Source organism: Phyllobates terribilis, unplaced genomic scaffold (assembly GCF_046119375.1).
Source record: "Phyllobates terribilis strain yellow unplaced genomic scaffold, ASM4611937v1 Scaffold_1__5_contigs__length_1240528914, whole genome shotgun sequence".
Classification (NCBI taxonomy): domain Eukaryota; kingdom Metazoa; phylum Chordata; class Amphibia; order Anura; family Dendrobatidae; genus Phyllobates; species Phyllobates terribilis.
The window spans coordinates 519441870-519457869 of NW_027362761.1; the positions used below are offsets into that span (position 1 = coordinate 519441870).

General features: G+C 41.3%; 1 protein-coding gene across 2 annotated transcripts in view; it reads left to right on the plus strand.

The window, feature by feature from the left end:
- Positions 1-16000, plus strand: part of NIM1K (NIM1 serine/threonine protein kinase) — an 82149-nt gene that overhangs the window by 23776 nt on the left and 42373 nt on the right. Inside the window, exon 1 of one of the 2 annotated variants that reach the window (XM_073680293.1) lies at positions 10680-11094. The exons of the other annotated variant lie outside the window; for it this stretch is intronic. The gene's annotated coding sequence lies outside the window, so the exon portion shown is untranslated. Of the gene's footprint in view, positions 1-10679; positions 11095-16000 lie in introns of those variants that run through there. 2 annotated transcript variants of the gene reach the window in all.

A 16000-nucleotide genomic window follows, 5' to 3' on the forward strand; every position in this document is an offset into this window, starting at 1 on the left:
GTGTGTCATCCGTGTGTCTGTTTTTACCATCAGTGTGTCGTCAGTGTGTCTGTTTTTACCATCATTGTGTCATCCGTGTGTCCGTTTTTACCATCACTGTGTCATCAGTGTGTCTGTTTTTACCATCATTGTGTCATCCGTGTGTCCGTTTTTACCATCACTGTGTCATCAGTGTGTCTGTTTTTACCATCATTGTGTCATCCGTGTGTCTGTTTTTACCATCAGTGTGTCGTCAGTGTGTCTGTTTTTACCATCATTGTGTCATCCGTGTGTCTGTTTTTACCATCAGTGTGTCATCCGTGTGTCCGTTTTTACCATCAGTGTGTCATCCGTGTGTCCGTTTTTACCATCAGTGTGTCATCCGTGTGTCCGTTTTTACCATCACTGTGTCATCCGTGTGTCTGTTTTTACCATCAGTGTGTCATCCGTGTGTCTGTTTTTACCATCATTGTGTCATCCGTGTGTCCGTTTTTACCATCACTGTGTCATCAGTGTGTCTGTTTTTACCATCATTGTGTCATCCGTGTGTCCGTTTTTACCATCAGTGTGTCGTCAGTGTGTCTGTTTTTACCATCAGTGTGTCATCCGTGTGTCTGTTTTTACCATCAGTGTGTCATCCGTGTGTCCGTTTTTACCATCAGTGTGTCATCAGTGTGTCCGTTTTTACCATCAGTGTGTCATCCCTGTGTTTGGTTTTACCATCAGTGTGTCATCCGTTTGTCTGTTTTTACCATCAGTGTGTCATCAGTGTGTCTGTTTTTACCATCAGTGTGTCATCCGTGTGTCCGTTTTTACCATCAATGTGTCATCCGTGTGTCTGTTTTTACCATCAGTGTGTCATCCGTGTGTCTGTTTTTACCATCAGTGTGTCGTCAGTGTGTCTGTTTTTACCATCATTGTGTCATCCGTGTGTCTGTTTTTACCATCAGTGTGTCATCAGTGTGTCTGTTTTTACCATCATTGTGTCATCCGTGTGTCTGTTTTTACCATCAGTGTGTCATCCGTGTGTCCGTTTTTACCACCAGTGTGTCATCCGTGTGTCCGTTTTTACCATCAGTGTGTCATCCGTGTGTCCGTTTTTACCATCACTGTGTCATCCGTGTGTCTGTTTTTACCATCAGTGTGTCATCCGTGTGTCTGTTTTTACCATCAGTGTGTCATCCGTGTGTCTGTTTTTACCATCAGTGTGTCATCCGTGTGTCTGTTTTTACCATCAGTGTGTCATCCGTGTGTCCGTTTTTACCATCAGTGTGTCATCCGTGTGTCCGTTTTTACCATCAGTGTGTCATCCGTGTGTCTGTTTTTACCATCAGTGTGTCATCCGTGTGTCCGTTTTTACCATCAGTGTGTCATCAGTATGTCCGTTTTTACCATCAGTGTGTCATCCGTGTGTCCGTTTTAACCATCAGTGTCATCAGTGTTTTTCACAGATGGATAAATAAATATATTAATTATAAGTTTCTCCTATCCTTTACAATGTTAAATACAGACAGCACACGGACGGCACACTGACGCCATCCATATCCTGCATGTGTGTTTCATGGACCCATAGACTTGTATTGGCCCTTGTCATCCCGGACACCGGAAAAAAAACGGACATGTGAATAGCACCATAGAGTATAATGACTGCGTGATGTATCCATGAAAAAACGGATACAACACATACAGGCAATACAGACACCTGAATTCGGCCTTAGGCCGCGGTCCCACTATCAGTATTTGGTCAGTATTCGGTCAGTATTTTTTCTCAGGAGTGGAAGCCAAAACATGGAGTGGGTGATAAATGCAGAATTGATGCACTTGTTTCTATTATACCTTTTCTCTGATTGTTCCTCACCTGGTTTTGGCTCCCACTCCTGAGAAAAAATACTGACCGAATACTGACCAAATACTGATCTGATATCGGGGCCACGGCCTTTGCTATGATGGTTGGCCATTGACTTAATCTCTGACCAATTGGTCTGTCCCAGGCAAGCACCGCTTATTTTGTAAAGTTAGATGGTGATTCAGGCCATGTTCACATGAAGCCTAAATGCTGTTCTTTTTCCGTTACTTTTTTTGTGCAGAAAATCTGCTCTATTTAAACTGTTCAGACCAAGTGGATGTGATTTCATGAAATCTCCTGCCCCGTGTGCGTCTAAGGACGTGGCTGAACTGTGCTTTGTTTGGTTTGTTTTTTTTCTTTCAAGGCTTTTAAGCATATAAAATTACAGTTGTATTATTAAGTACAGAATCAAAGCTCTTTTATGCTAAAGAAAAAAAAATACAAAAAATACTGCTTTAAAATCTGCACCCAAAAAACATCAAATAAGGGAGAAAATGCGCAAAAAAAGCCCAAACAGCAAAAACATAATAATAAAAAAAGATTATTATTGCTTATAATGATGAAGCAGATACGCTATGTGTGACACAGCCTTAGGATTGAGTGTGACAGATAGGACGTCATTAACCATGATTAACTTAAAGGGTATTAAATATAAATATTAATTATAGTCTATATGTTACAAGTTGGTAACCCCATTATTATGCAGGAGGAATACTATGTAACCATATATTTGATGGGAGCGGATGACTTATGGTGTACTCAATCAGAGTGCCATAATAAACTAGAGACCTTTGTTATTAAGGGATTTAATTACATTAATCCAAAAGACTAACAAGTCAACAGAGAATCCACATGGCTAACACTAAGTCACACGAGACCTCACACCAAGCTAAGTGATGTCCTCTGAGAGCCCATGTGCTATAATCTTGATTTTTCTGGGAAGTTCACATATCATACTCAATTAATATGAAATGTGAGAAGGGTATTTGTCAAAGTATGAAAGTATTGTTACTGATAAATCAGATCTATTCTCCAACAAATTCCCTTTTTTTCAATTAGATGAGTTTTTATTGAACTTTTTTCAAGAACATAGAAATAAAACTTCCCAAAACCATTCCTCAACCACCCCCTCTTCTCATCTGTACTGCCGGTGAGCTTTATGTCCTCTTTTGAAGGCGCAATATGGTGGAATAGTCCAGATTTTCATCACGGTTGTTGTAGAATGTAGTCCAATCAAGAGATATACCAAACGTGTTGTGTTCCATGTAAGGTGGCTGCCGGACACATAGTGGGTGGGAGATATGTATCACAGAGGTGGTTGTCCTCTGTGATGTAAACCTGGAGTAATGCTCTAGTACACATAGTACTAAGAGGGGTTAATCGACCATGACAGGGCCGATTTAATGTGAGCATCTGAAGAGTTGGGAGAGACGGCTGCTCACCATATCTCCACCCCTGGGTGTAGTTCACATTGTAAAATGGGACCTGTTTGTCTTACACATGGTCTGTGTGTGGAGGTGTGTAGACCTCCAGGATTATGTACCTTTGCTAAAGGACTAAAAAACTGGACTCTAACCCGAGCGGGCGAACCCGCACGATTGTGTGGACTGTTTACTTTATGTTTCACTTTGCGCTGGACAAGGGCTGTATTTGAGTTTTCCTGTTAAGTGGTTTATGAGGACTGAAATAAATCAGCCGGACTTTTAAATAGAAACGGTTCCTGTGATACCTCATTTCGCTCCCAAGTGAGTAGCATTGTTACATCCAGTAATACAATTCTTATTATACATTGCAGTACGGATATGATATAAAGAACGGGTACATATCATCTCACACAAGGACACATCTTTCCATTAGGAGATACATAGAAGCAAACCCAGGGGTCTCCATCCATCGATACCATAATCTCTCAAATTGGGCCATTTTATTATGTTTATGATTTACTTCCTTTCCCAATTTTATAAATTCCTTGTCCTATAAATTCCCTACAAGTTGGAGGAGTTTTAGAGATCTAGTTTTTAACAATAGGCTTCCTAGCTATGTATAATAAACGGCCAATAGCGAGTTTTCCCCCATCAACCCATTGGTTAAAAATTCTTCTATATACCCTAAGATGCAAATAAAAGGGTCCTTCGAGCATTGAGACACCATAAACTATCTGAATGAGACTCAAAACCACTAGCCAGAAAGCATGCAGCTGTGGGCATGTCTATAGCATGTGCGACATCCCTGCTCCCTCCAACCAAGCATCTGGGGCATCTAAAATCTGACCTAATGACAGATTGAAACAAGACATTTGGGCCTCGTTTCATTAAAGACGTTCTGAAACTAACATTTATTTTAATCCTAAATCTCTATCTAATGTCATAATCTAATCTTTTTTACTAATATACTTTAATTAAAAATTCCCTACTTCCTAAGTGATGATGCTTTGTTTGAGTATCCCAGCGGTTATTGCCTCAGCCTCTGCCCCCACCCTGAATCGAAATGTCATTGGTGACGTCTGTTTCAGGGGCTGGGTTAGTCTCTGCTCTACTGAGCATGCATCGCTGTCAATTCCGATGGATGCTCAGTAGGATCTTGTCACTATGCAATATTCTTCTCAGTGCACAGTGACAGTGCGCTCCCTCGCCTGCTCTGATGAGAAGTGATGATCCAGCAAGAGAGCGCACTGTCAGTGTGCATTGTAAGAAGAGAACGAGTGGGCGTAGACCAGCGCTGCCCATACAAATCACACTGTCCTTCTTGAAAAAAATGTGCAAAGCGCAATAGGGTCTTATCCAACTATAAGTGATAGAAAGATAAGGATGATATGCTCACCTTGAGAGGTTGTGTGTGACACAAACACTATTTGGCGTAACTACCAGCTGCTGTAATATCCACAGGAATCAATTCGTATAAAAAAAGGGAAAAAGTGGATTCCAGATGTACTGCTGATCCCAAGATCCAAAGACAATTAGTTGAATCAAAGTGTTTTTTTGTTAATGCGTTTCAAACCACACTACACATGGAGGGCAGGTAAAGAATGACAGACCCCACACTACACATGGAGGAAAGTAGAGAGTGACAGACCCCGCACTACACATGCAGGAAAGTAGAGAGTGACAGACCCCACACTGCACATGGAGGGCAGGTAGAGAGTGACAGACCCCACACTAAACATGGAGAACAGGTAGAGAGTGACAGACCCCACACTACACATGGAGGACAGGTAGAGAGTGACAGACCCCACACTACAAATGGAGGGCAGGTAGAGAGTGACAGACCCCACACTATACATGGAGGACAGGTAGAGAGTGACAGACCCCACACTACACATTGAGGGCAGGTAGAGAGTGATAGACCCCACACTACACATGGAGGGCAGGTAGAGAGTGATAGACCCCACACTACACATGGAGGGCAGGTAGAGAGTGATAGACCCCACACTACACATGGAGGGCAGGTAGAGAGTGATAGACCCCAGGAATAAGATGGATGAAGAGAGATATACCTATATAGTCTGGCCTGGAGCCTAAATTAAGTTAGAGGTCTTCTATATAAGTCTTGCCCATTTTTGTCCTGACCTTCTGCTCACATATCACCCTGTGATGAGCTCTCCCATGATGACATCTCTTGGACTGTCTTGTAAAATATGGATTATTTATCAGGTTTGAAATAGAATTTTCATAGAAAGTGTGATCATTTCTCTTCCTCTTTTAAGGGATTCAATGTGATTCTAAAGTCTTCATCAGAGGCGGAATTATTTTTTCCGGTAAAACAGACACCATTACAGAAACCCAACAAACCTTATTATTGTCAATGGTGTCTGTTGGGTGCTGTTTACATGCGAAGGATTAAAGAAAAGGTATAGAGAGGGAATGACTCGCCATACTGTTATTTCATAAGCGACAAAAGGTTGTCAGGTCCTGGTACAGTGTTCTTATAATACATCAAATGAGAGTCAGTTTCCAGATATTGCACCACTTTACGGCCTCTCTGGGGAGTTTAGATGCTGATGACCTCAGTGTCTTTTTAGCTTTCTCCTCATTAGAAAGAAAGAATGCTTGCTTCAAATTTCTAGATGTATCCAGTCTCCAAATAGAATAGTTCAATAGTTCCTTGCATGTTGTCATGTCTTTTCTCCGCCTGAGGCCATTTCTGTGCTGTCTTCTTGGCCTACGTCTTTGACAAACAGCTGTGTATGTGAGTACTGGGGCATCACTAAACTAAGCACTAAACTAAGCCAGGCAGCGAGGAAATCCTGGATTGATTACTCAGTACTGTATACCCTGCGATGCTGCTAGTTAAAATATAGCTGTGGCCAAATAAGATATGTCCAATGAAAATTATGCAATGGTATAAAGCTGAAGATTTTTTTGTGGCATTGTTTAGTTTGATAGATTGCTTTAGATTTTGTAAATTAAGTTTAATCCATTCACAGATTAGAGATAGATAGATAGATAGATTAAATGGGGATTAAATCACCATTGTGAAGGGAGTGGTTTTGTGTGAATGGCAAAGAAACGGGAGGGAAGTCATTCACCATACCTCCCCATCAGGGTGTGTCTGAGCAAGGTTAAATGCTCAGGCCTGTTTTTTTTCTGTGGTTGTAAGTTTGGAGAGACAAGTCTCCAGGCTGAGGAACTTCAGCTCAGGAGGAGCTGAAGTGTGCTGCAAATTGGTGCAGGCAAACCTACACACACTAATGGGCTGTGGTACCATTTATTTTTGTTTTACCTTTATGCCAGCAAGGCTGAGTTTATTTTGCTGAAGTCTGCAGTGCTTTATGTGACATAATAAACCTGCAGATTAAACCGTTCCTGTGTCTACTTCCGACTGCAGTCGAGTGAGTCGTCTTGTCACAATAGATAGATGGATGAGTTGTTTGGATTGTTGCGTGTAGCTCCATTCCCGGAGCTGACTCTTGACTACACTACTAACTAAGCGCCCATCTCGTCCTTTCGCCATCCGTAATCTGACCAATGTCCTGGTGGTGACCACTGACTACTTTTCCAAGTACAGTATGTAACTACTGCAATCATTCGATGACTATTTTTTGGACCCCAACCTAAGGATCTCTTTGCAGCAAGGTTCACACCTCCTTGCTTGGGTTGAGAGTTCAAGATTAAGTAAGGATCCTTTATACTCTTCACGCAGGTCTAGCCAGTTCCAAGCAGATTGTGATTTAATGTGTCAACATCCCAGTATGTAAATTTTTACACCTCCACACCATGACCACACATTATCACTACATTATGACTAAATAATACCGACAAACTGTTACTGCATAAATACCACTATATGAACACCACCATATTGGTAGATATTGATTCTACCAACCCAACTCCCTGCTTCCATAAATAATATGTATTGATGATTTCCCCTACAATTAGTGTCAACTAGATAGTGCCCCAGATGTTAATAGTGTTCTATATAATATTAGTGCCCCTTTGTGTCCTCACACAGTATCATTGCCCCATTAGTGTCCTATCGTACAATAATAGTCACAACCTTGTGTCCCCTGAACATTAATAATGCCCCCTTAGAGTCCCTTCACAATTATAGTGCCCCACACAGTTAGAGTCTCCTGTTAATGCCTCAAATACAACTAAAGTGCTCCCCCCTAACCCCCGAAAAAAAGTAATATTCGCTAAACCCCTGAGTAGCTGAGTCATCAGGCCTCTTTTGGCATGTGGCCTGCTCTGTTAGTGGCACATTGTAGATTGGAAAAAGTTCCTGGCATTTCATGGGCTACAGGTGTGAAGTGGCCTGATGCATAGAGGAGTGTTCGGTGGTGCAGAAAGCCATTGGCTCCCTGCTCCACCTCAGTATTTTTCTAAATTTATGTCTTAAAGATATGGAAACTGTTGAAAGTGCAGTAAAAGGGAGACCAATGGGACAGTGTAACCCTCCTCTGCCTTAAAGGGAGCCTGTCACCAGCTTTTTCCCATATGATATACGGCCAGTACCTTTCAGCCCTGATATACAGCATTCTAATATGGTGTATATATGCCCCCAATCTTGTACCAGCCACTAAGACACATCCTATGAATGGGGGCATGATTATGGGCATTTCACTCCCCTGATGATAAAAGGGAAATGCGTAGGGAGCCCGCCTGTAATGAGACTTCATACCCATCACTAATGGAGGATCAGATAAGTTCAAAATTTTCCTCTCTGATTGTATGATAATCTTTGCAATGCCACAAAATAGTTAATATATGTGTGGATATATCCTTTGATATAAAATGAATTATGATTCTTTGATATAAAATGAATTATGAAAATATTCCTTTAATGGTTCTATACAGTACAGACCAAAAGTTTGGACACACCTTCTCATTTAAAGATTTTTCTGCATTTTCATGACTATGAAAATTGTACATTCACACTGAAGGCATCAAAACTATGAATTAACACATGTGGAATTATATACTTAACAAAAAAGTGTGAAACAACTGAAAATATGTCTTATATTCTAGGTTCTTTAAAGTAGTCACCTTTTGCTTTGATGACTGCTTTGCACACTCTTGGCATTCTCTTGATGAGCTTCAAGAGGTAGTCACCGGAAATGGTTTTCACTTCACAGGTGTGCCCTGTCAGGTTTAATAAGTGGGATTTCTTGCCTTATAAATAGGGTTGGGACCATCAGTTGTGTTGTGCATAAGTCTGGTGGAAACACAGCTGATAGTCCTACTGAATAGACTGTTAGCTGATTTTTTCTTGCCATAATACAAATTCTAAGTAAAGAAAAACGAATGGTCATCATTACTTTAAGAAATGAAGGTCAGCCAGTGCGAAAAATTGGGAAAACTTTGAAAGTGTCCCCAAGTGAAGTTGCAAAAACCATCAAGCGCTACAAAGAAACTGGCTCACATGAGGACCGCCCCAGGAAAGGAAGACCAAGAGTCACCTCTGCTTCTGAGGCTAAGTTTATCCGAGTCACCAGCCTCAGAAATCGCAGGTTAACAGCAGCTCAGATTAGAGACCAGGTCAATGCCACACAGAGTTCTAGCAGCAGACACATCTCTTCAACAACTGTTAAGAGGAGACTTTGTGCAGCAGGCCTTCATGGTAAAATAGCTTCTAGGAAACCACTGCTAAGGACAAGCAACAAGCAGAAAAGACTTGTTTGGGCTAAAGAACACAAAGGAATGGACATTAGACCAGTGGAAATCTGCTTTGGTCTGATGAGTCCAAATTTGAGATCTTTGGTTCCAACCACAGTGTCTTTGGGCGACGCAGAAAAGGTGAACGGATGGACTCTACATGCCTGGTTCCCACCGTGAAGCATGGAAGAGGAAGTGTGATGGTGTGGGGGTGCTTTACTGGTGACACTGTTGGGGATTTATTCAAAATTGAAGGCATACTGAACCAGCATGGGTACCACAGCATCTTGCAGCGGCATGCTATTCCATCCGGTTTGCGTTTAGTTGGACCATCATTTATTTTTCAACAGGACAATGACAGGACAATGACCCCAAACACACCTCCAGGCTGTGTAAGGGCTATTTGACCAAGAAGGAGAGTGATGGGGTGCTACGCCAGATGACCTGGCCTCCACAGTCACCAGAACTGAACACAATCGAGATGGTTTGGGGTGAGCTGGACTGCAGAGTGAAGGCAAAAGGGCCAACAAGTGCTAAGCATCTCTGGGAACTCCTTCAAGATTGTTGGAAGACCATTTCCGGTGACTACCTCTTGAAGCTCATCAAGAGAATGCCAAGAGTGTGCAAAGCAGTCATCAAAGCAAAAGGTGGCTACTTTGAAGAACCTAGAATATAAGACATATTTTCAGTTGTTTCACACTTTTTTGTTAACTATATAATTCCACATGTGTTAATTCATAGTTTTGATGCCTTCAGTGTGAATGTACAATTTTCACAGTCATGAAAATACAGAAAAATCTTTAAATGAGAAGGTGTGTCCAAACTTTTGGTCTGTTCTATATGTCTGGCTGATTGGTTTCATGTACTTAACTAGCCTATACTATTCCCAGAAGTTGTGGATTTGATTTATACCTGTTCAATACTTTGTTTACTGACCTGGTTATTTGACTGATGGGAATTAGCTAGAGAGGATATGGTTGTCTGGTGGACTTTACTAGTGAGGTTATTTTGTTAATATCCACCATTTACCTGAAAAATATTTCCTCAAAGGTGATGATTGACCTATTTTTTTGATTAATATGAATACTATCAGTATAAGTTTCCTATTTTCCTTCATCTTTTGTACTTCTTGGTACTTCTTGTATTTATGCATGCACCTTGCACTTTGGGCCTTTTAATAATTATTTAATAAAGGTTACATTTTATCCCTATGCTAATTATTAATTTGCCCCCAATCTTGCCTGCAAGACATGAAAAAGACCTTTTATTGTTCTCACCCAGGGTTGGACTGGCCCACCGGAGAACCAGAGAATCCTCTGGTGGGCCCTGGCTTCTCCTTCAGGAGAGTTCATAGCGCAAACCTTGCAGCAGCTATGGGGCTCTTGAGTGGGGGAGAAAGGTGGGCCCTCAGAATCCAATCCTCTGGTGGGCCCAATGTTCTTCAGTCTGACACTATACTCACCTATGGGGCGGTCAGGTCAGATAGGTGTTAACCCTTTTTATATAATCCTTAGCCTTTGAGCAGTATGAGTTGTTGGGTCCTTTCTACCAGATCTCCGCTTACTAAATTCTGCCATGTTCTTTCCTTCTTTGATAAAAATCCAGCTATCAGGCATCTGGTTAAAATGTTCCTCATTAGTCAGACCAGATAGTATCTAAGAGTTGGCCGTGAAGTACACCTCAGCATATAAAGATGTTTTGTACCAGCTTGAAAGTTTTGCGATATTTTCCGCCATGAAACCTCTTTGTCCTTGCCTGACTCTTGCAAGACCCTCCAGAATGTCATTATGTGCTATTCCTAAACAGATTCTGCTCTGTGAGAAGAGTGTGTCAATTATCCAGCACAGCGGCGCATTGTGTAGAGCGAGCAGGAACAGCACAGGAAGATTCAGAGCCAGACAGGCTGGCTTAGTGGGAACACGTAAATCGGAGGAAACTGCACAAACACACAGCCAAGCACACATCTTGTACAAGAGGCAGATCAAAACGCCTGTAGTATTCCAGGCAGGAGGAAGCAGATTATCTGCGCAGCTCTGATTTCTTATGGCGTTCTGTATAAATAGAGAGTAAGACCCAGACAGAAGACAGGATATTCTGGAGAACCTCGACCCACATGGGGAATAAGAGGCCAAATCTACTGAGCGAGTAGGAGCAGAGATCCTGTCAATCATGCATAAGGTAAGTTCACATCAAAGAATAGTACCTATAGCGAACTCCGTAAATTTATATAAAAGATGAGCATAATGATGCAGATTAATCCAAGATCCTGCCAGCAACTTAGGGCCCCTGTGCAAGAACAGTATATGGGGCCCCTTATTTCTCCAGAAAATTCCACAAAGTGCCGATGCACAATCATCTTTTGAGCCGTAGATGGGATTCTTTAGTCTAGACCCTTCAAACAGACTGTAAGTAGCTTGATTATTTTTCTAACAGATACCCCTGTCCCCCTGGATACTTGTATCCCCCTAGATTAATTCGAGATCCTGCCAGCAACATAGGGCCCCTGTGCAAGAACAGTATATGGGGCCCCTTATTTCTCCAGAAAATTTCTTGAAGTGCCGATGCACAGTCATCTTTTGAGTCATAGATGAGATTCTTTAGTCTAGACCCTTCGAACAGACATATGGAGCTTGATTATTTTTCTTACAGATACCTCTGTCCCCCTGGATAGTTGTACAGATTGCACATTTGGTATGTTCGCCCTTTAATAATCTTAAAGAGGTTGTTTGACGCTGAAAACAATTCTTTTGGGCATGGATGTTTTACAAATAACAAATGGAGGCATATTCTCCTTCCATCACACCCGTGGATCCAGCAAACGCCACTCCAGATATTTTTGTCGGCTCCGAAACTGTCATCAGGATCACTAAAGTCTATAATTGGCTGCAGCGGTCAAGTGACTAGAAGAGCACTTCTGGAGAGATTAAAAAAACAAGAGGTGCTCCCCGTGTAACCCCATCGGCAACAGGTGAAGGGGAGTTGGAGGGTTGGCCGCTCACCTGATCAGGTTGTGAGCAGCATAACTACATAAAGAGTGATGTATAATCTGATCGTGGCCTGAGGAAGGAGTAGGTACTACTCCGAAACGCGTTTCAGTAAATTGGAAGTTTTTTTTATATTTACCGCCTGGATTAACCTTTGTCAGCGGCATCGAAGATCCACCGTACTCCTCTCTCCTTTACTAGAAGAACACACCAGAGAAACATCCGATGGCGCTCTCTTCTTGTTATCTGACCGCTGCAGCCAATCACAGTGTTCTATGGTCCTTTTGACATCTAAGCAGCATAAGCATCACTTTCGGAGCCAGCGCAGACTTCTAACACGGCCTGTGCAGGATCCATGGTGGTGAAAGAAGGTGAGTGTGCCTCTGTTACTTTGAAAACATCCCTGACTAGATAAAGAATGTTTTGTTTCAGTGTCTGACAAGGCTTCTAAAATCCTCCAATACTTCATTAAATAAGAATAATCGTTACCTTAGATATAGAAATGATGAACTTTCAGATCCCCGATTGTTCACTGTTCTGTATCTTGTTAGGGTAGGTCCACAAGGGTCGTATCTGCAAATCTACAGCTCCAAAATCTGCACAAGAATTTGAAAGGTTGAGATCTGCAGAATAAATTGTACATGTTGAATCTTCTCTGCTGGTCACTTTACACTGCAGATGTTCTCTGTGGGACATGGATGAAACCTCTAAAAATATCATATATAATACCAGTACTGTAATACGAAAATTTGGATGGAAAGTCAGCCGGGTATATGACCTTTTTGAACACACACTTACTTTTTTCTGCCTGTCTTGTTGATTTTAATGTAATGAGACTTCTCATTGTGGTTCTTAAAGAAGAACGATCACTGACCATAAATATGTAATACTTTTTATCTGGTATAAATACTGGTGTCCTCCTGAAAATAGCAGGCTTTGTTTTCTTCTGGCTACTCTCCGTTCCTAAGATATGGCTCCCTCTTCTGTGTATATAAATCGAGTCTTTTTAGCCAACTGGACGTGGTCCCCAAGAATATGTCAACAGAGAACAGCTGAAGACCACTCCCACTTGGTTAAAAAACTAGATTTACATACAAGGAAGAGAAGACCATATCTCAGGAATGGAGAGGAGCAAGAACAGAAGAAACACAACTCAACTATAAATGTGCCCCTGCTGTGTACTGTGTAATGGCTGTGTCTGACCGTGCAGGAACATGGTCTGATCATGCCACATCTCCTGGGCAGGGGAGGAGCAAAAAAGTATACAGACAGGACAGCCGGGGATCACAGCTGATTCTTTTTGTGAAGTAAAACATTTCACTGCCTGTTTTTAAGTAATGTTTTACTTCAAAGAAAGAATAATTTGTGATCCCCTGGTAATGTCTGTATTCTCTCTTTTGCTTCCTCCCCTGCCCAGGAGCTGTGGTATGATCAGACCATGTTCCTGCACGGTCAGACACAGCCATTACACAGTACACAGCAGGGGCACATTTATAAGATTATCTCAGCACAGGAACATTTTATTTAAACACATCCAATTGTGGAAGTTATTATTATTCCAAGATCTATTGATTAAAATCAACTTTTGTTCATGGGAAAACCCCTTTAATTAAGTTTTGTTTATGTGACGTCTCAAAGAAAGATCTGGGCAACCTATGTCTGCATGCAATATACCTTACATAGGAGTAGAAATAATGTCTCATATATAATATATATAGAACATATATACTGTATCTACACATATACATATATAATGCATTTATATATATATATATATATGTACACAAGTATCAGATACATTATTGCTCACATTTTAAGATGCATATACAGTATATAATATAAAATGTATGTGATACTTGTTTCCAGTGGATGAGCTGGAAGCTTAGAAGTTCAAAGTCACACTGCACAGATCTGAACAGAAGGTGACAATAGGATATAACAGTGAATGCTTTGTGAATGAGCCGCCTGCTTCTATGCAAACAAATCTGCTAGAACAGAGGCAAGCCTTTATATTTCCTGTCTTTGAAGCCTAATTGCTTTTTGAAGTCTGCAGTAGATTAAGTTAACCCTATATCTGCAGAGAATGGTAATTGGGTTGAAAGAGTAACTAAATGTTATACAATTTTGTCCAGCATGGAAAGTTATGAAACTTTGCAAAGTTGTTTCATTATTTATTAGGGAATTTGTCTTCATTCATTTCTTATAAATTGATATCAGAACGTACTCATTCAGGAGTACAAATGCTTGCAGTTAAAGGGTCCTCCACTGAGTGTTGTACTTATCTGAACAACAAGTGCTGAGCTGACCCTTTCACTGCCATTATCTGTACTCCAAATGGATTCCTTCTGACATCAATACAGCTGAAGACAGGTGGAAAAAGCAGGGGTTTGGAAGACACTTAACATGCAATTTATTTACAAGAATGAAGATGTCTTCATAACTCCTGCATCTCTTATTAAAATTAATTTTAATTATCTAAGGATGCCATGTTGATCTAATGCTGGTTCATTTGAACTGCGTGTACAAACAATAAAATGTACTACGGTTGTGCTATTTTTTAATTTTAGTCTTAACTTAAAGTTCCTGGGCAGCGGCATAACTTAAAGGCGTACTGGCCTACCAGTACGTTCGGCACTGGAGTTCCTGTGGGTGGAAAAGACTCAGGAGCTGAGCTCCCTCCACATGGAGTAGATGTCGGTCATGTTGCATAGCCGGCATCTGTCTCTAAAAACAGCAGCGACAGGAGCTGGGCTCCAACTACTGCCCTGATGCGTTATCATGGTAGCCGGGGGCCTGCTGAAAGCCCTCCTTTGCTGCCATCTTGATGAAGAAAAAGCCTGGTCTATCAAAATATAAAAGTAATTTCCCCTACGGTAAATACCATATACCAAAACAAGAAAAAAAAAAACCAAAATACTTGGATTGGTGTCTTTTCAGTCACCTTACCTCCTTAAAAAAAATACAATAGAAAATGATCAAAATGTCATATGTACCCCAAATTGGTATCAATCGAAACATCAGCCTGCCATACAAAAACAAGTCCTCACACAGTAAACAGTATAAACGTTACGGGTCTCTGAAAATGGCAGCATAAACCAAAATTTTAATTTTTGGGGGGGTTTACAAACTTCTTAATTCTTTTCACCACTTAAATAAATAAAAAAACAATGTAAGTTTGATATTATCATATTTGTATTGACCTGGAGAATCATCATTACAGGTCATTTTTACCACAAAACGAAGATCATAAATATAAAACCCCAAAAAACAATGTCAAAATTACATTTTTTTCACTACTCCATCCCAAATTAATGGCGTCATTCAAAACTACAACTTGTCCGGAAAAAGAACAAATTCATGACTCTTCAAAAATGAGTAGGAAAAAATTAAAGCGCAAAAACGAAAAATTGCGCTTTCATTAGTAGTATTTGTTGAATCAAATGCGGCAAAGGGACTCTTAGTTACACCTTTGCTCCTGTGACTGGGTGTAACTGGAATTTCTGTTACCATCATGTTCCTGGGACTTAATCAAACATTTGTATCAATGACACCACCGAGCATGTGGCATTTATAATACTAGTGACGAAAGTGCCTGATGGGTTGTTGTGAACCCTTAGGGTGCTTTCACATTGCGTTCAGGCACCCGTTCCGTGGTCCCGTCGGGGCTTACATCTGACGTATGCGCCAACGTGTGCTCGTGCAGAGTGAACGTGTGCTCTGCCATGCATCATTTTCGGGCGTCTACACCTTCAGGAGACGGACATCCAGACATAGTCTACTACGTCTGTGTTCCTCCAGTAGGCGTACACACCTGAATGATGCATGGCAGAGTACACGTTCGCATTGTCAGCACCATTATAGTCTATGGCCCCATCGGCGCATGCGTCTGAATCTCGTTTTGCGGGGGGTTCGGACGTAAGCCCCGACGTGAGCCACTGAATGGGTGCCTGAACGAATTGTGAAAGCATCCTTAGGCACCAGGCCCAGAGGAGTCTGCTCTTTCCTATAGTTATGCACCTAATCTCACCCTATACATTGTCGGACTATTTCTTTAGATAACACGTGCTGTTGGAAGGATGCACAGCATGAGATTAACCAAA